The sequence below is a fragment of the Phasianus colchicus genome, chromosome 8 (assembly GCF_987193195.1).
Source record: "Phasianus colchicus chromosome 8, bPhaCol1.hap1.1, whole genome shotgun sequence".
Taxonomy (NCBI): domain Eukaryota; kingdom Metazoa; phylum Chordata; class Aves; order Galliformes; family Phasianidae; genus Phasianus; species Phasianus colchicus.
The window spans coordinates 16,164,363-16,186,945 of record NC_143443.1 but is presented as its reverse complement, the minus strand read 5'-3'; the positions used below and the strand labels follow the sequence as shown (position 1 = coordinate 16,186,945).

The window sequence follows — 22,583 nt, the reverse complement described above, 5'->3', positions numbered from 1 at the left end:
TTTGGGGGGGGTGTATGTTATTGAAATGATAACTCAACACATGACCCTCTGCATAGAATGCAGAATACAGCTCATAATGTCAGTTTGAGTCAATAAGGACTGCCAGTGTGGCAACTCAGTATCCAAAAACACATGCCACCTGTCAGAAGCAAATGGGGGAACAGCCTTTGGACCACCACATCAAGCCCTGCCCACCCCATCGCCTCTGCATAGAAGGCACTGATGTTACTATCCTTATCTGGCACATGTCCTAGGGGTTCTAGTTTTCACTGCAGAGGCAGTGACAAAAAGAGGCAGAATTCAGCAAAGCAGACGCAGGTTAGACAGAACCACACAATAAATACCGCATCTTTTTATGGGGTGAATTTCATATAAGACATGCCAAATAAACAGCCCCAGGCACATCAGTTGTGAAGTAAAGCAGCCTTCATTCTAATCTTGCACCACAGATCCATACAAAACACTCCACTCTGAGTCCTACATTCTCAATTTTGACCAAGAAGACTGAGAATTGCAAGTCAGCGTCTTCCCTAACTGCTCACATCCTTTTGGTTTTTGATCCCTTTAGATGAAATAGAATAATTAGACTATTTGGGATTCCCTGATATATCCACGATCTTCATGTGTTAGACAAAATGGAGTTTTTACAGGCAAAAATAATGTGAAGAGGAACTTAAAAACTCAATAGTCTGTGTGTTACCGCAGAAACTTCCAAGCAAGTGCTTTTTGGTGGAACTCATAATCTAAGTACCACTGTAACAGTCAGAACACGGAGCGTACTGATCTGTGCCAAAGCCTGGCAAAGTAATACATTACTTTTATGATTCTAGCCCCAAAGTGTCAACCTGAAGAGCACCTTCTCTGGTGCACTCACTCACCTCTCCCACTTCATTTTTAGTGTTCTGCAAAGAGCTGTAGCTTCAAATTTCCTGGATATCGGTTTAAATATGAAAATCACAAGACAGCTGGATTATTCTGTAGAATAAGGACAAAACTGGAGTTTTAAACTGGGCTACCACACCTGCAGTGCCCAACTGAGGGGCAAGAGGGAGAGGAAGCCCCTTTCTGGGCACTTGTGAATCACAGCAGTGTTTTGATAACAATGACTCCATTCAAGCCTCTAGCGAAGCTCCAAAACAAGCCCCCATTTGTTACATGGGTGAGCTCAAAAAATCAAAAAAATAAAAAATTTAAAAAAAAAAGCCTGTATCAGATTGCTGCTCAAGAATCTGTCAGCTCTGATCTCTTTAACAAGGCTTCACAGCCAGAGGGCATGCCAGCTGGCACAGCATGCGTTAAGCTCTTTGGGGACCACATTAGCTAGTTTAGGTTCAAAGAAAAAAAAAAAGTTAAAAAAAAAATAACAACAAAAATACCTAGCAAAATCTATATTGAAAGGTAAGAGAGATGTCAGAAACCACTCACAACTCAAAATACAAAGCTCTGAAAAATCAACACCAAAGTAAACAAACAAACCACCACCCACCACACTGAAAATTAATCCCTCTCAAAGGGAAAGAAAATACCTGGTTCTTCTTTTGAGATCGAACTCCTTGGAATTCATCACCACAAAAACTTCAAGTTTAAAGGTAAGTTAAAGTTTGTTCCAAACTCTCTTACTGCCAGCTTACCAGCACTGCCTGAGTGCAAACTGCAGGAGGAGGCAGTCTGAAAGCACAGCAAGGATGTATTATTTTCTGGAGCACTGACACAGGCTCAGTGAGCTCCCATCCTACCAGGAAAGCATCGCTATATCAGAGAGCATCGGGTCCATCATCAGCTGCCTCACCAGCATTAAGACAAACCCTTTATAAAACTTAGAAGCTCTGTTTCCTGGCGATATACAGTGCTAATGTGAAACATAAACCATTTAAAGAATTATCAGCTGCTAAACCACATGGCAACTGATATGATGTGAAAGTAAGATAATAATCAGAATTGTGTGGTTTCAATATCTGATCTCCAGATATTTCCAGCACTCTGAATTATTGTGGGGATTGATGCAAAAACCCAGTACTCATCCAAAACAAGAGAGAAGAATATTCATATATTTTCTGGGGGCTGCTGGTACACCCATGCACACTCATGCCAAGGCACAAGGAAGATAGTGGATGTCCTATGACACCTTTATCGAGAACTTCTGTCATTTAAGCTCCCTCCTTGCTGAGCCACAGAATGTTATACTATCCCCAAAACCAGTATAGTGAGCACATTTCCACAGCTCTTTTATTATTCAGAATATAACCCAACTTTCTGCACAGTGGCAGGACTTATGTCTTTATCTACAACAGCTCTAATTTAGAGGTCTTTCTTCAGCACTTCCTGAGAGACAGCTGTTGCTTTGGGCACCAAAGGGACTGCAGTAACTGAGTTACAAAGTAATCAGAGACAGAATTTGATCCATTTTCCAACTCATTCCATTTAATGGTGTCATCGTGACACAGAATTCCTCCCTTACCTGCCTCCTCCCGGGACACCGCAACCTCTCCCTTGGCTGTAGTGATCACCCCTGTCAGGCCTGCAAGTACCGCTCAGCTCTCTTGTGAAAACGAAAAATCCAATAATGTCAGCAGAACATGGTGAGCCTTCAGAAAAATGAGGGGTGGCTGTATTCCACATATTGGATTAAAAAATTACTTTGGAAGTTACAGCCACATTGTAATGTAATTGCCAAACAAGCTCGTGTCTGGGCTCTGGACATGTATTTCAGCTAGCACCCACTGCCAGTCAAATCCTGCAGTGAGACACTGCCCAAAGAATTCCAAACTCAGATCAAAGAGGCAAGAAACACCAACGGTGCCTACTCTGCTCCTACAGACACACTCAGAGCTTCCAGGCAATGCTGTGCTCTGCTTAGATGAGTCCCCATGCAGGGACAGGCCTCTTCTGGTACAGACCTGTGGTAAGGAGGAAAGCTGCCAGCTGGCCAGCTGTCAAACTGATAGAAGACCTGTGCAATGAAGCAGTAATTACTTGTTTCTTCTGATTATCCCCAGACAGGTGTGCAACTTCACACCTCCTGCAAGAGCAACAAAATGCAGATCTGAATAAATTAAAAAAATAAACAAACAAAAAAAACCCCAAACCCACAAAAAACTTCAGCCTTCAACAGTTGTTACCTACTTAACACAAACACTACGCAGCTTGTCAGCTGCACACATTCACTGAACTGAAAGGAAAGACTGGCACTGGAAGAGCTCACAGAAGGCTGTGCTTTCCACCAGCTGAGGGGATGTAACTGCTCTGCTCCTGCAATGCACCTGCTCACAGAGTAGGTACTTTCCTCAGAGATATCCAAAGGGGCAACCCTAATTCTTTATTTCATACGCCACTGAAGTTCTAAGACCCAGCTATCAGCCTACCACAAAAATGTCACCATTTTAATGGGTACTTTGCTTTCTGTCTGTTTTGTGTCTCTTCTGACAATCTGCATCTACACACTCCGTGCCCTTAATGCTTTTTCCAGAACAGGCAACGAGATGCCAGCCTTTGGTTGCTGGTGGATGGAGAGCTACAGTTAGTGCAGCTTCAGAGCCCGCCACACAAGAAGCACTCCAATCCCACCTAGGGGAGAAATGAATATGTCAGTCACTCCAAATGGTGGGAACACACCATCCTCAGTCTTCTCTCAGTGATCAACGACTTTGCTCTATCACAGCAGAACATTTTCAATGCAACTGTGAGAACAGGAAACAAATGCAGTTCCTTCCACATGAGATATGGATACGGATCTAATTTCCACTCCCTCATGTGCCCTGCTTATCGCAATTCAGATAAACGACCCTGCTACTGAAAGCAAAATGTCTTCTCTGCTGTCTTCTCATCAGCAACTTAATCCAGTAAGGAAATATAGTCCAAGTGCAGCTAAAACATGACAACTCAGATTTGAAATGTCTTAATATAGAAATGTATATTATGAAAGTTCATTTGCAATATGAAAGTAGCCTAGCCATTCTTCCTTTCAACTTCCTAATACTCTAAGAAATTCACCTCAATTAGCAAGACGCTGATCTACATTCAATTGCTTCCTTCTGTCAGTTAACACATAGGAGCTAATCCTTTCCAGCCTATTTTATCTAGTTTAGTATGACAGTTGGGAACAACTACAACCGTTTTAATACCTTTATGCTGAAAGCTTGTCCAAATTAACACCAGAACATTGTAAGTAAGCTCTACCAAAGATAAAACATTAGGAAAGGCTCTTGTACTTACCTGTTCTTGGGTATTTGCACCAAGGTTCACATGGGCAGAATCTGTTGGGTTTACAAGGAGGACATGTTCCCTGACTCTGTACAGCAGCTCCCTCCCTGTCTGCCTGTGAGCTGTACTCAAATTCAGGCCCTGACCCGAACTATATTACGTGGGCTCTGCCTTGCTGACCTGGGTTTGGGTGTACCTGGTGCCTTATGGACTCACCCCCAGTGACCACTGGACTCAGTGTTGAACCTGGTGTCACCAACCACCTCTAGCTGTCTTGTATGCATACTGCAGGATTGCACCCTTGTTGCTGAGGATGCTACCCACATCAGCTTCTTATCCTTCTTGGCTCCCATCTCCTATTCCCTGGCACAGCAGCCAGCTCTTGCTGCTCCCCAGAAGGCAGCTCAGGCCATTTCCAGCCTTACACCAGCATCACATGGCTTGGTTATTTGGTTGTGCACAAGCTTTCCCCCAGTCACCCATGGCCTCAAGTCAATCTCCAAATTCTGTAGAAGAATGCAGCCAGTCTACAAGTCAGGTCACAGCCCTGATTTCCGAACCTTTCAATGGAAATTTGTGACTGTACAGGGCATAAATACAGTTAGATGTAGCTAAGCTTTGCTACCTGCCTGTGGGACTACTTGACACGCATTAGTTGCTCAGGAATACCAGTCTCCTGGCTCTCAGAGATGACTTTAGGTGACTCCTACACAGAGCACCACAGTACCATGCTTAAGAATGCAACTATCTACGTCGCTGCTCTGAACCAACTCTTTGAGGGCTGGCAAGTGTTGCTGAGACAACTTTGCTGGAACTTTAGCTGAAGCCAGACAGTCATTAAACATGTCCTCTAACTCATAAATCCAGTCATGGAGCTTGAGGAGGAGGGAGAAGAAGATATGTGACCCATTATCATTCATGGCTAACAGATGCCCACAAAGATGAGTTGATCTATCCTAGGCCCCGAGGCAGATGCCACCCTGGAGAAGAACCTGATAACAGGTTGGGAGTGGGGCCTGAACCTCTAAGGAGATCCTCCATGTTCTCCACCTCCATACAGCCATCCCATGGCAAGGGCTGAGGGGGTAGAATCTGCCTGCCCTCACCCGAAAGCAGGAGGAGGAAGAAGATAGATCGAGACCCCAGATAAGGTGGGTCAGTGCAACTACGGCCTACTGGAGTCCTTATGACCTTACAACTCCGCAGGAGCTTCATACACATAGTTTGCAAGTGACAGCAGGAGAGAGTTTAACTAGAGAAACAGGGTGATAAGGAGTTATGAGGAGTTGTGGCTACTGTTAGACTTCCCTGTTTTAATGTGGGTGGAATCATTTAATTTTCTCTCAAACCATCTGTGTTTGTAATTGTTACACAATCACAGAAACACAGGCAATGCACACTTATTTCCATGTTCACAATCACCTTTAAACAAGAATTTAAATACCGCAGTATACTTGCAGTTCCCCCTTGTAGAAATCTTGCTTTTTAGACAATCACTATGGACAAATAAATCTCATGATTTTAAAATACATGCACCTCAAATGTATTAATTCATTTAAAACTGTTACTGTAATTACATGTCACTAGTTCTTTAACTTCCTCCCATTTTATAGACTTAATTGCTAAAGAGAGTGCTGCATTCTTACATTTTTAATTAGTCAACTGATTACGAGTAGAATTACTTTCTGCTCTGAAGTTGTATCTTTAGAATATTCCTTCATGCAGAATAAGTCCAGGGCCTCATTAACATCCTAATTAACCGTACTGACAAATTCAGGAACAAAACCTGCCATGCTTGCAATCAAATGAACCCTTTGATAAAGCTGAAGTTTTGTCAAGAAAGCTGAAGAAATTTGAGCAAGATGTACATCTCAGTTAGAAAGTGCTGCTGAAGACAAAGGAATCCAGGTACAGAAAACTATTAGATGCCCAAATATAGGTTTTGGAGACTAAAACAGCTGTTTTGGAGCCCTTTCCCCAGTATGTTTAGATATTAAAATTTCCAAAAAAATCACTAAGCTAGTAAAAACTTGGTTGATTTTTCACTGTTAGAAAAGAGACTATTTTTGTTTCAAATAAATTATTTTTTCCATTAAGAAATTTAGATTCCAAGTTCAATTTTTTATTTGGATTATACAAAAACTTATGCTTAATCTTTTGGGTCAGCGTAACTAACGTAATAACTAACCTAATTGAGTAAGTCTTGTATGCCACTTTGCAAGCTTTTGTAAGTACCTATAGGATAAACTTAAATATAGGAAATATTAGCATTTCACAAGTAACAGTAAGTCACAAGGTCAGATATTAACAGAAATGGGACTTCAGAAAATAAAAGCACTCAGAACACTGTTAATTATGAAATCTAGTTTAAAGTAATGGTAATATTTTCAGGTGTTGTGCTTTTTTATTTTTCCCTTTAATAAATCCTGGTTCAAAAAAGTCAATTGAAAACATGAAATTCCAACAATTTCTTGTTTTAATTGATCAGACTGCCCTGCACTCAGTTGTATTGGAAAGAACAGAATTGCCAGAAAAATGAAATTACTTGCAGTAGAAAGATAAGTATTCTTTGCATGCTGTATGGTGAGGTGCTCAATGGAAAAGAGAACCCAATTCTCTTAGTCTAGCCTGATTGAAGGCATTCAGTCCAGAAAATGCAAAAAATCCAATGACCTACTGCCATTGCATACAACAACATAACTTATCAATATACAGTTATACCAATATAGTGGCTCCTTTTCTGCAAAAGTTTTTGTGGTAAAATTTGTTACATACAAACAATGACTCGCAAGGGCTTTATAAACAGTAAGAAGATACATCTCCTTGCATGCCTACAAGACCTTGTCCATGCTGGGAAAGAAACAGTCATTGCTCCAAAATGACCACCAACAGTGAAGCCGTGCTGTGACCATCCTATTACTGAACACCGGAGTTGCTGGTAGCCCTGTATTCTCTACCACCATTTCATGCAAGTTGGCAAACACAGCTAAACTCTGCCTATACAAAGAGGCTAGCTGATGCCACATGCTGTAATGCAGACATTAATTTTCAGTCTAGCAATTACCTTAAGATAAAGCATGGCTGCTCTTTAATAGCATATGGAAAACTGAACTATAAATTAGTGAAAGATTCTGCACTCAAACAGTAAGGAGAATTTATTAGTAATTATTGAATAATGACCTAATGTAAACAAGGCAGCAAAAATAGTGGCAAATATACTCCTTATCCTGCAGTATGTCTTATCTCACAATAAGAAACATGATCCAGAACAACAAATATAGGAAAGAAAGTACAGAGAGACAATTAGTCAGATAAACAGCTTAGAAATTATTGCTGGAAGAAATAGGTTTGCAAGAGCAGAGAGAGAGAGGGAGGATTTGGCAGCAGAGCTGGGAGACTGTTCCAGGAATAGGAGGCAGCACACAACAAAATGCAAAGCTGAGAGTAGGAGGAAGAGATAAAGGGAGGAGTATACAGAGAGTCAGAGGGGAATAGGAGAAAATGACAGCTCACATTGCTTAAGGGGGCAGAAACATAGCAGCTAAAGGCAAATTTTCCCTCAAACAGTAGGTCTAGTTTGCCTTCTTTTAAAAAACATGGGCTCTCTAATAATCAAATGAAGCAGGAACTGAAAGACTGAACATCTACAAGGACGAGTTTCCAGCAGGAATACTCTAGCATGCTTACAGCTTATGTATTTAATGCTCGTGGAAGAGGGCTTATAAAGTCTGTAAGTGTAAAGTTCACCATGTCTTGCAATATCCAGGCACACCAGAGCATTTCATCCATATCCTGACTGAAACCACTGCTGGTTTGGCTGTGAAAATGTACTGTGCTTACAGTACTGACTACATTCACCTGTTTCTTCTGTTCAGAAAGAAGCTAGAGACTGCATCACTACACCACTATTCTTACAGTATTTTCTGTCCTATCAGCTGAGATAGTTCTTCATACTGACACAAAAGCTGTATTAGCAAGATGCAGTACCTGGCATCTGAATTAAAGAACACTCACAATAAAACATGATAAATGTTGAAATTCCTCACTTATATTGAAATTTAAAGTAGAGATGTGCTAGCTAAGCTCAACAAGGTAACAGACACTTCATAGTTTTCAGATCACTTAACACTAAAATCTTATGCACAGCTGTGATGGGAGAGAAACAATCACATTTAGAGCATTCAAGTAATTCAAACTTGACTTTGCAGTAACACTACAGCTAAATAATTCATGCTTTTTAGAAGCCCTGAATTAGATTAACACTGTACATACATAAAAAATTGTTTCTTCTTTTTCTACTATGCCATGAAAAGGGAGAATAAAAGCAGCCTGGGATATCCAAACTGTATTTTCTTATCTTCTCTATTGTAGCCAAAACACAAATATTAAATAATTTTTAGCTAAAGAAACTTTGAAGAGTTGTAATTGTCCTACTAAAAAATTAAACCATGATAAGCATCTTTTGAAATTTTAGACATTAATGTTACAGTTAAATACACAGATTAATTTTAGTTCTAATTATTTGGTCTACTTAAATCTGACATAATTAATTTGGTAGCTGGAATGTAAAAATTACAGCTTTTTGGAAGACATGCACTGTTTTGGTACACAACAAAGAAATGAAGCCTCCATGTGAACTGCAAAATTGAGTCTGCATTATGGATCTGGGTTAGTGTTTCTGCAATATGGAAAACTTTGACTTTGTCCTCATTCTCTCACAAAGCACTACATGGCTTGCAGAACATCTGTGACTGGAAGCCTAATGGAAAGCTCATTCAAAGGACCTGCTGATACCTTGATAACTGTAGTGAGAATCTTGGTCTGGTGCTTTTATGCCCAGATTTCTGCATACAGACCTCTTTGCCTGCCTGCACTGTCCCAGCCTATTTATCCTGACACGACCAAGCAGCAGCACGAGGCAGCAGCTGCTGTTGGAGGCAACCCAGCCTTGCTGTACTCCTGCTGGCTTGCCGGGTTTGGAGTCACTGCACAGGCAAATGTGCAAACTCACCTGTATCCTTTCTAGTCAAGAGAGGACATGCACACATCCCCTCATCTTTGGCCACAGGAGGCTGCCAGACTGAGAAACACATTGGCCATTCCAGCTCCTAAAACCCAGTGCTCGGTTTCAGCTTCTCATTTCCTCCCACTCAGCAGAGCAGCCCTTTGGCAGCAGCAGCAAACTCCATCCAAGCAATACACAGGTGTGCATAGGACTACTGTAGGCTACTCCCATTCAGTTCCTCTCCGAGTTAAGAAATGACAGCTGTTTTCTAACCACATACACTGAGGAGCCAATTGTGTCCTCTCATCCAGATGTGGACTCTGCAGGGCACTTAGAGAGGAACACTCCACTGTTGAGCCAGAACTGGGAGCTCCATGTTCAGGAGACCAATACCACAGACTGCCTGTCAGGTAAGTGTCAGCATCATTTTTGACTTCCTTCTCTCCTAAGAACAGCTACAGAAGGGGCAGAAGGAAGAGGAGCATTGTCACAAGAGACAAGACAGCGTAGGATATTGAAATCTTCAACTTCCTCTATACACATTTGCCCACAAGAATAAAAAATATTTTCCGAGATTATTTGTAGAAACAATGAGAACTCTTTATGTACCTTCTGGGAGACAGGTAAATATCATTTTTAAAGCAAGGGAATTTGAGAGTAGGACTGAGTTCTGCCCACTATTCCACTTCTAACTTGTGGTTACACATTGCCCAAACCGCGTCTGTAAAATGAGAACCATGTTAAACAGAGACTGTGAGCTGTGGTGCCTCAACAGCACTTTGTGAACAGATCAGAATGAATTCTTATCCTGATGCTGCACTGTAAAATAAAATTCAAAAAGCGATAAAGGTGGGATTGCCACCTGCTCTACTGTAAACATACCAGATAATGAGATTTGAGACAGACAGAAGGTGAAAAATCCTCTTGCAGCTCTCAATTAGTAGAATGACTTCAACTTGGCTTCGTTTGCTTACAGCACAGAAGTTGGTCTCTGAAAGGGGTGAAATCATTTTCCCCTCCACTGTATTTGCAAAACTCATACATTTCTTTTTTTTATTGCTGCTGTTTGCGTCAAACAGGGGAACGGAGCTCATTCAACAAGGGCCACCTCAGAGGTTAAACTACTGGCAGTGGCATTTAATTCATTGGAAAGGAGGATGACAGTGAATTTACTTTAGGTCGAATTGCTTATATGAAGAATCACCTTGGACTTTGCAAGAGCTAGGAATACAAACAAGAGGATATTTGAGTCCTCTACCTTTTTAGAGAGAGTTTTGCTTTCCTTCATGATCCTAAATAGATCGATGCCAATCAACCAACTTCAGGTACACAGGCAAAAACAATGCCTTGAATGCTATCCCCAAGTGCCCTACCACTTCAGAAGAGACTCCTCAAGTCTCCCCCACTCCTTACATAAATCCAAAACAGTAGCTGTATATACAGCAGTGGGAGGCACCGGTGGAGTTATGTGCTCGCCCAACACCCAACACCCACCACACACCCTTCTCCCTAGGAGACATTTGCCCACAAATATATTCTCTCTTGAATTTTCAGCACAAAAGTACTTACTTTGAAATGAAGCATGCAGTATGGAGTGGCCAGTAAATATTGTAGAAAGGCGAACTTCTCCATTCTGTCTTACTTGGTTCTAAAAAGGAGGGTATCTTTATAACCTCAGCTCATACAAGAGGCTATGAAAAAGCAACATTATGTACCTTTTGTTGTACAATACCTAACTTTACAACCCTTTGTTTGGAAGAATGCATCACACTGGATTAAAAGGAGCTTTTGAAATGGTAAGCAACAAAAATCCCTTCAAGGAATATTTTGCATTAAAGATGGCTTCAAATCCATAGTGAAAGACTCCAGTACCAGCCATATTCTGAGAACAATGCATACTTGCTCTCTGCCAGTCCTTGTGCCTAGTTTGTAGCTCTATAGGGAGTTGGCTATTGCCCTAAGGGAGTATTAGATAATAAAGAGCTCAGAGTTTGTCTTTCGCTTCATGCCTGGGCTCATCCTAATGTGTATAAGTAGGCTTAGTTTGCAGACTGTCTTTCTCAACCTCTTCCCTCTCCTGTTATCCAGCAACCCAGCAACATTTTTTATAAATGAGCACTACCAATTGCCTCCTTTGAAACACACTTACTGAATCCATCACCTTATTTAGAGCACTCCAGAGGACTACAATGAGGTTCCTAGCTTTCAAGCACACCAAAGTGCTTTCACTGCACTGAGTGACTCCCATCATGAAACACCACAAAACTGGCATCTCACAGAGCAGTAACTGCTCAAGTACCTGCTCCAGTCCAGCAGCACCACACTACAGATGGCACACCATCCTGCTAGAAGGAAATTCTGGGACTGGTGTGTGGAATGATATCTATCAAGAGAGACACAGCTACACACTGAAGTGTTAATACTAGGCAGAATGGGAGCTCGTGCAATCAGACCTTAATTGTGGTTTCAGGCAAATGGCTGCATCCACTCATGAAATGCTGTAACATTTTACTAAGCATATAAAATGGTTGTTTTAGGATGGGCAATAGCAGTGGGCTTAATAACTTTTCATTATACTTCATCTAAGATGAAGAGACTCGATACATAACTTCTGGATGGTTTAAAGAAATGAAGAACATTTTCATGAAATGATCATTTATATTTTTATAGCTATTTCTTTCACACCATCAAAGCAGAAAAGCCATACAGGAGGTTGCCCATCAATTCCAGCAGTGAAATAAGACTCAAGTTTCCTGGAGTAATCAGCATGTGACTGTGACAGGTTACTTCAGTTCTTCATTATTTGAACACATCTCTCAACAACTGAATTATCTTTTTGAGATTCTTGAATTTAATAGCATATAGAAAGGACAAAGTCTTAAAGTAAATATGGTAACAGGGAAAAAAATTTATTGCAAACCCAAAGTACATCACATCACTTAAGTGGAGAACACCAGCCTTCCTTGTCTTTTACAAGCTGAAGCTGGGAAAGGAAGATGGAGGGCTGAGAAGGGAATTGGAAATAATGGCTCCTCTCCACATAGTTGCATCATAGAGAAAAGGTTGTAGACTACAGGCACTGCATTTAGATAGTTACCTACAAAGCAGCCTAATCATGTGACTACATTCACTACAATAAGAGGAAAAAAAACCCTAAGACTTTGAAAAGAGTTTCTGTGAGAAGTTTCTGGTCTGTGCTCCAGGCCATGCTCTCACGTTCTACATTTGCAACCTTTGGCAATGCTACAGGAGCACCAATATCATCAGAGTGAACTTGACTGGTTAACTGAAGAATATCACTTAAAGGCTCAAATTCTCTTTAAAGTGCCCTGAGCATGAGAAGGTTAGGAGGTCTTCATCCTTAAGCTTGAAGATCAGGAAATTTTTTTAATGACCAGAACATCTTCTAAGTGAATCATTTCCCAGGGAATTTAAAAATGAAAATCAAAGACATTGATTTTCTGTTACTAGTTCTTGGTGAAAGAAAAAAGAACATACACAAAATTTTCTACTTCTAATATTTCACGTTGCTAAACATTAGCTTAGCAAAACCAGCTTTGCTCTTGATATGCAAAGGCAAATCTAGATTGCTGCATGACAAACCACTTGGAAATGTGGCTGCATTAGTCCTCAGGGAGCATAAGAAACATCATCTGATTTTTAAAATATTGTCTGTACTGGCTCCAATCTTTATGAAGATTTCATCAGTTACCAATATTGTTGGTATCTGTTCACCTTCTAGTCAGGTATCCAGGATTGACTTAGAAGGGTCAACAGAGTATCTACCTTTAACAGAGGGTAAGCAGTAGCTTCAGCAAAGGAATACAATTATACCCAGATTCCTTATACTATTCCCATGCATTTGAGCCATCAACTTATTACAGGCCACATTTTAATATCTGAATTTAACCCATTAGGAAGGGTTAAACACTCAATCAAGGAAAGGAAAGAGAGGGCAGAGGGAGAAGGAGGAGGAGAACAAGGGACTAACATGGAGCTTAACAATCAAGGAATGTAGCAAGCATAGCAGAACAAGATACAAGCCTTGCCAATTCCACTTAGTGTACTGCCTAACACAATCACTAAAGAACAGAACAGCTCCTCCATCCTCCTCTCAAAGCATGTTCCTTGCAAATGACGACTAATTAAACACACAGTCAAACAGCAAAGCATGAATGCAAACAATGTTTTCTTGCAAACAATGTTTACAATCTAGGTAATAATTAAATAAGGAATGACACACATTAGCACAAATATTCAAACTCCTACCTTTAAAGGCGATGCCCGAAAGTGAAGTTCTCACTCAAAAGGGGTCTGGCAGTCAGCAAGGAAAGACATGAAGCCAAAGAGAGAGCAAGGAGAGTGGAAAGCCTGAGAGCTGCTCTCCACAAAAATTATAAATGAACTAAGCTGGCCTTTCCCGAGAAGGGCAGCTGGGCTGCACAGTTGGTGGATGCCTGAATCATTATCAGTAGCAGTGCCTGCATTCCCTTCGCTCAACGTTGCCAAATCATTTTGTGAGCCTAAGGATGCTGAATTTTAAGTACAAACAAATGGAAAAATGCAAATAAATTCACGTTTAAAAAGAGCAGATCCATGCTGAGCTTAACACAGAACATTAAGCCCTAGCTGGTATTTCATACAGCAGCTACAGGTGGGTAGTGGGCAAAGCAGTCTCACATAAACAGCTCAAATGTACAGCTGCTTTTTCCCCATAAACTATCTTGCCTTGCAGCTCCTCTCTGGAAAGCTTCCACATCACACCCTGAAATCCCAGGAACAATGAAGGGAAAGTAAGAGAAGCACGGTCCTGGATTCAGATTATTATGCACACAGCAGACTCAAGATGCTCCTTCAGGGTGGGGATACAGCTTCGTTCCTTCCTCTTAACATGCTGTGCATCTCATTGCAGTGGGGTGTTGAGCTCCGTTTGCACAGCAGACAATGGGATCTGGCAGCAGTTCAAAGGCATCTCAAGCAAAGTGACTGAACACGCTCACTGCCGCTGGGGCAGAGCGGGATGCAGGGTGCCTGCCTTCCTCCCCTCCATTGGACTGCATGGGCAGGTACTGCACCGCTGGCAGCCAGCTCTCCTTTTGTTCCAGCGGCAAGAGGATCAAGGGGGGAAGCAAGAAGGTGCTGCTACAGAGCATGGCAGCACCGAGACCCACACCAATAAGGTAGAGGGATGCAGGGCGGGGGGATGAGGAGGGAGAGGGGGAGAGAAGCGGGTGGTAGAGGGAGGGTGAAAAGGAGGGAGGGGAGGAAGGCAGCCCACACAGCCAGCAGTGCCTGGCACCCTGACAGCACGCTGCCGGAGTTTGTCTTCTGAAGCTGTCATAGCTTTATGGATGCCTTCAGACTGACAAGTGACGAGGGAAACTACGCTCTGCAAATGCATTCAGCAGCAGTAAATTGCTTCTCTTGCCCTAATGTGGCTCACAGTTTCAGTCGGGGAACTGACCTCATTATCAGGAAAAAAAAAAAAAAAAGGAAACCAAACCAAATGCACAGTAGCTCAGTATGCTCAGACACTATTATTGGAATTTGAGATGGGAATAAATCTGCGGATGGACACAGAAAAATCACCTGTTCCAGCACCACTAATAAAAAATTAACACATTTAAGGAACAAATACATAAATCTGAGGGTATGCTCTGTCCCCGGTGGTGGTGAAGATGAACTCTCTTTAAACCACTAAAAGGATGCCACAAGAAGGGTTCTGTATTTTAAAACATAGCAGGCAACAGTGCTTGGTGGAGCAGGGATGCATGCAGGGTCCATCAGAGGAAGCATGGTGCTTCTGGCCACGCCACTGTGCTCTGCTCTCTGAAGACACAAAGCCAGAGGGAGGCTCAAAACTGTATTCTCTCCCAGGCAGGGTTTGGGAGAAGAAGGTTTTCAGCCAGGATGACATACTAGCACACATCTCTAGAGGAGTTATTTTAACAGGAGCTGACAGCACACAGTGAGCGCTCCTGTAATAAGACACTGCAAACTTAGTGCAATGGAGTGTTACAGGGTATTAGGGAGCGCTGGAAGAGGCTTGAATCTGATCGATTCAGTTGCTACTTCTATTATAAAGCAAACAAAGCACCTCCTTAAAATTTTCTCCTGACACTACCAAGATAAAAACAACAATCAGAAACAAGGGTCAGTTACTGAGCTCTCACCTCCTATCCCTTCACCTGTTTTTGCAAGATGTCTACCTTCTCCCAGTTAAGCTGACCAGGTAGCCACAGTATACTCTGTCTCAAAGATATTTATTTTCTACTGTCTCATTGCTCTAGCAGAACAAGAACAAGCCTTAACCTTCAGATTAAGAACTAACATGGTTTAAATTGCTTATTATAAATAAGGTGATTTTCCTTTTGAATTAACAATAAAACTAACTCAGAATGGTCATAGTATTATGTATTCCTTCTGTTCTGTAATGACAAATAATTTGCTCAATGTTGTTTCATTCTAGAAGTTACATTACAAAAACACAGCATATTATTTATTCATTTAATATGGAAACTGAAAAAAAACTTAAATTCTTTCAGAAGAAAAAGCACACAGACATTAGGCTATTTATTGTTAAGTGGTGCTGAGAGACACAGATTACACAGAATAAACTAGTACTGCTGTCCTAATTAATCAGCAAAAGTTAAATGGATGCTGAGTACCTTTTAAAGATGAGGGTTCCGCATGTAACAGAGGAGACAACTCTCTATTCTGCCTCATTTTAGAAAAACTTCTCACAGACACGTCAGGATAAAATGCAGCCCTGCAAGTCTCTTTATTTTGTGAACTGCAGATGGATGACGCTGACAGATACTTTCAGTTACACATAACCTAAAATCATTTAAAACTGCCACCTATGCCAGCAAACATATTGTCTCCATTCAAGCTACAGTACACAAAAACCAGACGCTGGACACCTTTCAGTATGTCACTGATCACAAAGATGGCAGAAAATAATGACTCCACACAACACAGGACCAGTTTTTAAAATAACTAAGACTTTCATGAACAGTTTGCACCAAACATTTAACAAATGTTCTTCCATTCTCTGGTTTTTAGGGCATTTGCAGGTATTGCTCTCAAATTTCTTCACTTGGAAAATATTTGAGAGAAGAACTATTGCTGTTACATGTACATGAAGACAACTTTTGCTTACTGCCTGAAGAATTTCTGCACTTCTCTCAAAGGCTAGCTCTCCTAGCTCTCCTCTTCTCCATCTTCCCTCCTCAAACTTCCCTGAGGTTCCCACTCTCCCCCAACTTCCAGGCCCATTTCTTACTGTCCTAGAGATCAACAGCCAAGAAAAAAAAAAGTTCAGTGGCTTCCCTACTGCTGAGCATCACTTGCAGGCAAGCACGTCAACTGTATCTTCATACTAGTAGGCAGTGCTAATGAGATTTCAGTGATACCTTCCCAAACAGTCAGCCCTAACTACACAGGCAGGAAGCACGCTCAGCACCACTTCACGGCAGCTCTCTTCAAAGAACCACGGAAATACAGCTGAAAACACTCAACGTTGCTAGCTGTTTAAAAAGACAGCTCATACTGCTGCATGTTCTAATACAACCCCCACCCCATTCCCAGACAACTTCCACTGTCATGAAGATGAGGATAGATGAGGATAACCACGTAGGTCTCTCTGTAACCTCCCCTGAGCAGGCTGTGATACACATCAAGGCCTCTCTGACACCATTATGTGATCTTTGCCTTCACTAATCAATGTATTTTAATAATTGCAGTGAGAGCTGAGGCACAGCTGCAGAATTATATAACATCAGAGCAGTGGTTTTCCACTGAGGAAAGGTTACAAAAAACAAAGCCAAGCTTTAATTCACTGCAGAGATGTCAATATTATTATTATTTTAAAGATCTGTGAATTAAAACAGATTTTAAGAGTAGATTTTATTAGGGCAATACGCAGGAAAATGAAAGTAAATTCAAAACGTCTAGTCATGACTCAGATAAAAGCCTGTCTTCTTTCACTAGCTGAAATCATGTGCCCACTGCAGCATTTCTGAAACAGCCCATTTATTTCCTTTATTTCTAGTATTCGTAACCTGCAAAACTCAGCTTAAAACCAGAAGAAATTACTAGGAGAAAGGGAGGAGTCTTTTGGAGTCTTTGTACCTAAACTAAGAGTGGTGGTAGTTACAAAAATATTAACAGCATTTACATTGTTTCTCCTGATAAATATAATACTGTGTAATAGCATTATTTCCAGAACGTTGGGTACATCCAACCCTCACACTGTGTTTTCTATCAGTAGCTTAAAAGGGTGTATGGTGTCAAGATAATTATGTTTGAAGTAGTCTTAGTGTGTTCATCTTCAAAATTTAAATAAAAAAAGAGCAAAATCCCACTGTCCACCCAAATCTCCAAGTAGACCTATCTTACTACCTGGCTTCACAGCCAGGAAGCAGATATCTGTCATCTACTGGGTTATACTACAAGGTATTTACCCGGACCTTTAAGGTGACTTTACATAGATAGGTGAAACAGATTTTTTATGCCCTGCCTTGTTTTTCTGTTAGAAGGTTTTCAAATCAGGTTTAGGATGCAATATACTCTGTTTGCACTGGAGAAACAGAGAGAGCATAAATAGTTCTGGAACTACTTGATCCTACCTCTGGAGAAAGGATGGAGGACAGGAGAGCCAGCCTTTGAGAGAAGCACAGAAGTCCTACTTTGGCCCTGCCTGCTGCCTGGACTCTGGGCCCACTGCTGTACCCCTGTCTCCCTCTGTCTTTTATGCCCCTGGATGGAGGCTGTGCCTGGCCATTTGCTCACCTTGCCTGAGTCTGTCAATGGACCCAGCTCTGCCTGCTGTGTTGCATCCCACTGCTGAGGGCACTGTCTGCAGTGGAGTCACCTTTGCCTCCTGGCTCTTGCTATGTCCTGACAAGTGGCTGTTACAACAGTGGTTGCAGGAATAGATTTAAAAATCAATGGAAAAAATATTCATCTCTTCTGACAAGTAACTGGACAGGTCTTTTCTGGGAAACCCTCCAAGTTCTCCATAATCACAACCTAAGTTGATTTCCAAGCCTTTAAGCATGGCCTTAGGACAGATCTTGGCAGTTTGGTGAATGCCTTAGCTCAGTAATGGATCAACGGTTTTAATGCCAGAATGGGAAAATATATTCTGAGAAACAAATACGGTTTTGTATTATAAAAGGACATGAATAATGACTTTGGTTGTAAGTCAAAGAAAAGAAGATCATCCACAGACAGGAAAAAACTTAAAGGTAATGTGTTATTTTTCCTTCCCATGTTAAAGTAGAACAAAAGCTCCTGATGTATTGAACACAGCAACCCCTAGCCATAACATTATATTCATTTAAAAGACATGGTGGAAATGGCTGGAGCTTAGCCACTAGATCGACAATAGATGGCACATTTAGAAGACAGTTTAAGTGAACCTACCAGAGCACCCTACATCATGTCCTTCTGCTTTGTAATTATTTTTTTGTCTTTTTTCAGCCGTGTTCACATTTTTTCATCTCCCAAAAGATCTCCAAAGCCCTCTTGGAGGTAAGGGATATTCATATGGAGGAAAAAATAATGAGGTTAGTAGGTGTTGCTATGCAGGTTGCTAGCCCTATATATTCTTCAAGTAGGCGCTTAGAAGTTCCTACAGTTTGAGACAGTTCTATTTATTCCTTTTTTTATTCATCTTAATACTCAGCAGGCTCATCTTTAAAAATTACATAGATAGTAACTGGCAAAAATCCACCACTCTAACCTGCCAGGTCTCTTAAACTTCAGTCCAATAAACCAATTAAAATATTTAAGATCTGATTCTGTCAAAGCACTAGAATTCATCTCTTGAATAAACGTGGCATGATGTCATGATGACACATCATCTTACGCTAAGTATATCAGCCTATTTCTGGAGATGTTTCAATGACAGAGCGTAATTGACGAGATTAGATTAGGTTTCAGAGGAACTGGTTACCTGTTCCAGACAAGGAGATGAAGAACTGGTGACTGCAGAGAAATACCTAGCAGACAAGTCCTTAACAGATTCAACTGATAGGACAAAACAGGCATAGTTAAGAAAGGTAAAAAGATGAGGAATAATGGAAGGAAAAGTAGTAATTTGTCCGTCTGTTTCATCTACGACAATAAAGAGAGATCTCACATGAAAGTAAAGGTTTTAAGAACTTAAAGCCTCTTTTTTTTTTTTTTTTTTTTAAGTAAGAAATTAAACTTCTGGCTTTTGTGATACCCTCTCTTTCTGTCATTTGAGTGTGTAATATCACTGGCACAATCATCTCACCATAGGAAACATTCAATAAGGAAGTCCTGCTAAAACAAGGACTGAACTAATTAGGTTAACACAAGGAAAGCCCAATGTTCACTTCCAAAATAACAATTTACAGTTTCCAGTGCTTCTGCTTTCAAACACAACCTGGCTGTGTATTCTACTGGTCTCCTTTCCACCTGCTAACATTTCTACATCTCTCATCTCTGTCTTCATTCCCTGCCCTTTGCGTCAAAGAGAATATAGTCACAGTGGCAATTTATTGTGGTCATCTCTCAAGTCAAACATTCTTCTCCCTTTCATCTTCTAATTATGTCAGATATAAACTGACATTTGTAGCATGTACAAGGGTTGATCCGAAAGTAATGCCTCCTATTTTATTACGTTGGTCCACAGCAACAGAGGCAGAAGGTGGTACAGCTGTAGAGGTTCCTGCCAATACTGTGTTACATTCTGCTGCTGTGGCAGCAGTCTGGCAAAAGTGCTATCTGACATGGATGCGTCTATGAAGCAAAGGTGTGTAACTGAATTCCTCTATGCAGAAAAAATGGCACCCGCTGCCATTCATTGACACTTACTGAACATTTATGGAGACCAAACAGAGGATGTGAGCAGTGATGTGATAAGTGGTGCGTTTCAGCAACAGTAACACTGGGTCACCTCTGCTGGTGCAGATGATGCATGGCATGCAGTTCTTGTTCGCTACTGGTGAAAAAGCATAATTAATGGTTGAGACTATGCTGAAAAACAGTGTTCTGTAGCTGAGAATTCCCTCTATCAGACAGTGTTATTGCACTCTTTATATCTGGTGCACTTTCCATGGAAATAAATAGGAGGCATTACTTTCAGAGCAACCCACATGTAAAGAATGAATCCCATTAATCCTTCGTTTATTATTTTAAGGTAACAGCTTCTTAATGTGACTATTACAGCAAATGTCTATGAAATTACACAACAATTCAAACTGGACAGAATGTTGATTTGCTCATTACACTCATTCTACATCATCACAAGTTTTTATATTATTTATTCTACTTTTGAGTCTGCAGAATTAGTCCTGGCTTCTGTTACTGCACTCACCACAACAGTGTATTGAAAGTACAAAAATCTTTATCATGTATTTCAAGTTATTGTTTCTCCCTTACAAACCTCTGTAGTTTGTACTTTCCAAATTAACAGCAAAAATTTTACAGGAGACAAGGTTTACTATTCAAATCATACCTGAAAAATGAGAACAGGGACACACCAACTGCATAGGACTTACCTCTTTTCTACCCCCCAATATCCTTTTATCTGACCAATGCTTGAGGGCTTTTTTCAGCGCCCCCAGAAAAATCAGGTTTAGGAAGAGAAAACAGAGAGCTCTCCTATAAGTGGGGATGGAAAGAAGTTCCCTAAGGAAAGCGGGACCATCACAGAGACCTGTCCCATAAGAAATCTTTCATTACAACAACAGTATCAGACTCATCTATGGCTCCTAAGGATAATTAGGGTTGGAGTTCAGTTTCTACTTGACAGATATAGTTTAGAACTGTGGCGTGAGAAGGGGTCAGAGTCTGAAGTCCTCTTTTTAGTACACTTTTTCACCGCTAGAGTTTTTGTACAGAGGAATTCAGCATTACACACTAGCCTCTGTAATTTCATTTTTAAAAATCCAGTCTACACGCATAATGAATGCACTGTTCCATCCTCCCTTTTTCCACCCTCTAATTCTCTGCATAGCTGAAGCATAACAATCTACATGTATTCATTCAGCAATCTGAGATATCCTTGTAACAACTGAGATTACTCTTCAAACATTTTGAGGAAAAAGTATTTCAACCAGACTTCTGGCACAAATAAAAACCCAAACCTTCTTTGTTGTTTAAGGCAAAGAATTAAGGAAGCCTGCAATCATGACCACGCTATCTCTATTCTGCACCACTGATTGTAGGAACTTCAAGATATGATTGGCATTTTCAATGTACTGCAACATGTGGAAGCCATAAATACCCCAGAATTCTGATGCAAGTTCTGCATCAGGCACTGGGATAAGAACAGTGCTTTCTTGCAAATGTATAATATTCAAGCATACGTGCTACATATACTGCACAAGAATTACCTTCCCTCACCATTCATACAGACAGTACTGAGGAAAAGAAAATAGGGGTCCTTTCCTTCAGCACAACATTTAGACCAAACCAATATTTCTATTTTAATTACATTTACGATATTTCCTGTGGGTATAAGTTATGAATGCAGTTCCAGTGTGCTGGGAGCAACATAAATATAATCACTCCCCAAGGGATCTTACAGCTGTTACACATGGGTCAGAGATTTTGTGAAATGCAAAATGTGAAATTTTAAAAGCTTTCTAGCCCACATCCTTCCCATTCCTTTTCAAAGTTAGAATTAATGGACATTGAATAACACTGCCCCAAATTCTGCCCACAAGGTATGCGAATATTCAATCCATTCAAATAAAAAAATATTTAGCAATAAGCAAACACCCATTCCTATCTCACTCAGGAACCGCACAGAAATTCTCTTCTAATTCAAACCAACTCCACTGTCACTTCACGCTGAAAACTGCGTGATTGAAGACAAGAAGCACAGACCTGTTTCCTCTAGAAATCATTCCAAGCTTGGGAAGAAGTGTATAATCACATTGCTGCGTACAAGTCCAGCCTCTTCCTTCTATCTGATTCCTTACCTTCTGTTTTGATATGAGAACACTCAAAAGGGCATAAATAAACTCTTCTTCTTGTCAAATCTCAAGAAACAACAGCCCATAGAAACACAAATGATTCTGCACCTACCTCTTATTACAATCTTGGAAAGAAAACATGCACATCAGCTGCTTCTCTCAGGAATGATGTTCTGTTTTAAAATAAATAAAAAAAGAAACAAGGCTTTAAACAGTGCTTCAGTCTCTCTTCCCCAAAGTCTGCCTCCATTAGTGTTTGTAAATATTTACTTAGCAGGAGTACCTTCGCTCTCCAGAACCAAGGTAATGATTACATTCCACTAACCATGGCATAAGGACAGAACAAGGCCATTACAACAGCACTGCTGGCACCAACCAGACAATGACATCAGGTCTCATTTCAGCAGGCTCAGTTGCGCAGT

General features: G+C 40.9%; 1 protein-coding gene across 16 annotated transcripts in view; it reads right to left on the bottom strand.

Moving 5' to 3' along the window:
* NDST2 (N-deacetylase and N-sulfotransferase 2) overlaps positions 1-22,583 on the bottom strand; it is a 129,813-nt gene that overhangs the window by 26,477 nt on the left and 80,753 nt on the right. For 8 of the 16 annotated variants that reach the window (XM_090145022.1, XM_090145023.1, XM_031603022.2 and 5 more), the window contains one exon: positions 22,274-22,334. The exons of 3 other annotated variants lie outside the window; for them this stretch is intronic. The gene's annotated coding sequence lies outside the window, so the exon portion shown is untranslated. Of the gene's footprint in view, positions 1-878; positions 1,009-1,526; positions 2,780-10,774; positions 10,827-13,474; positions 17,718-20,739; positions 22,243-22,273; positions 22,335-22,583 lie in introns of those variants that run through there. 5 more of the 16 variants (XM_090145032.1, XM_090145030.1, XM_090145024.1 and 2 more) reach the window with 5 other exon arrangements.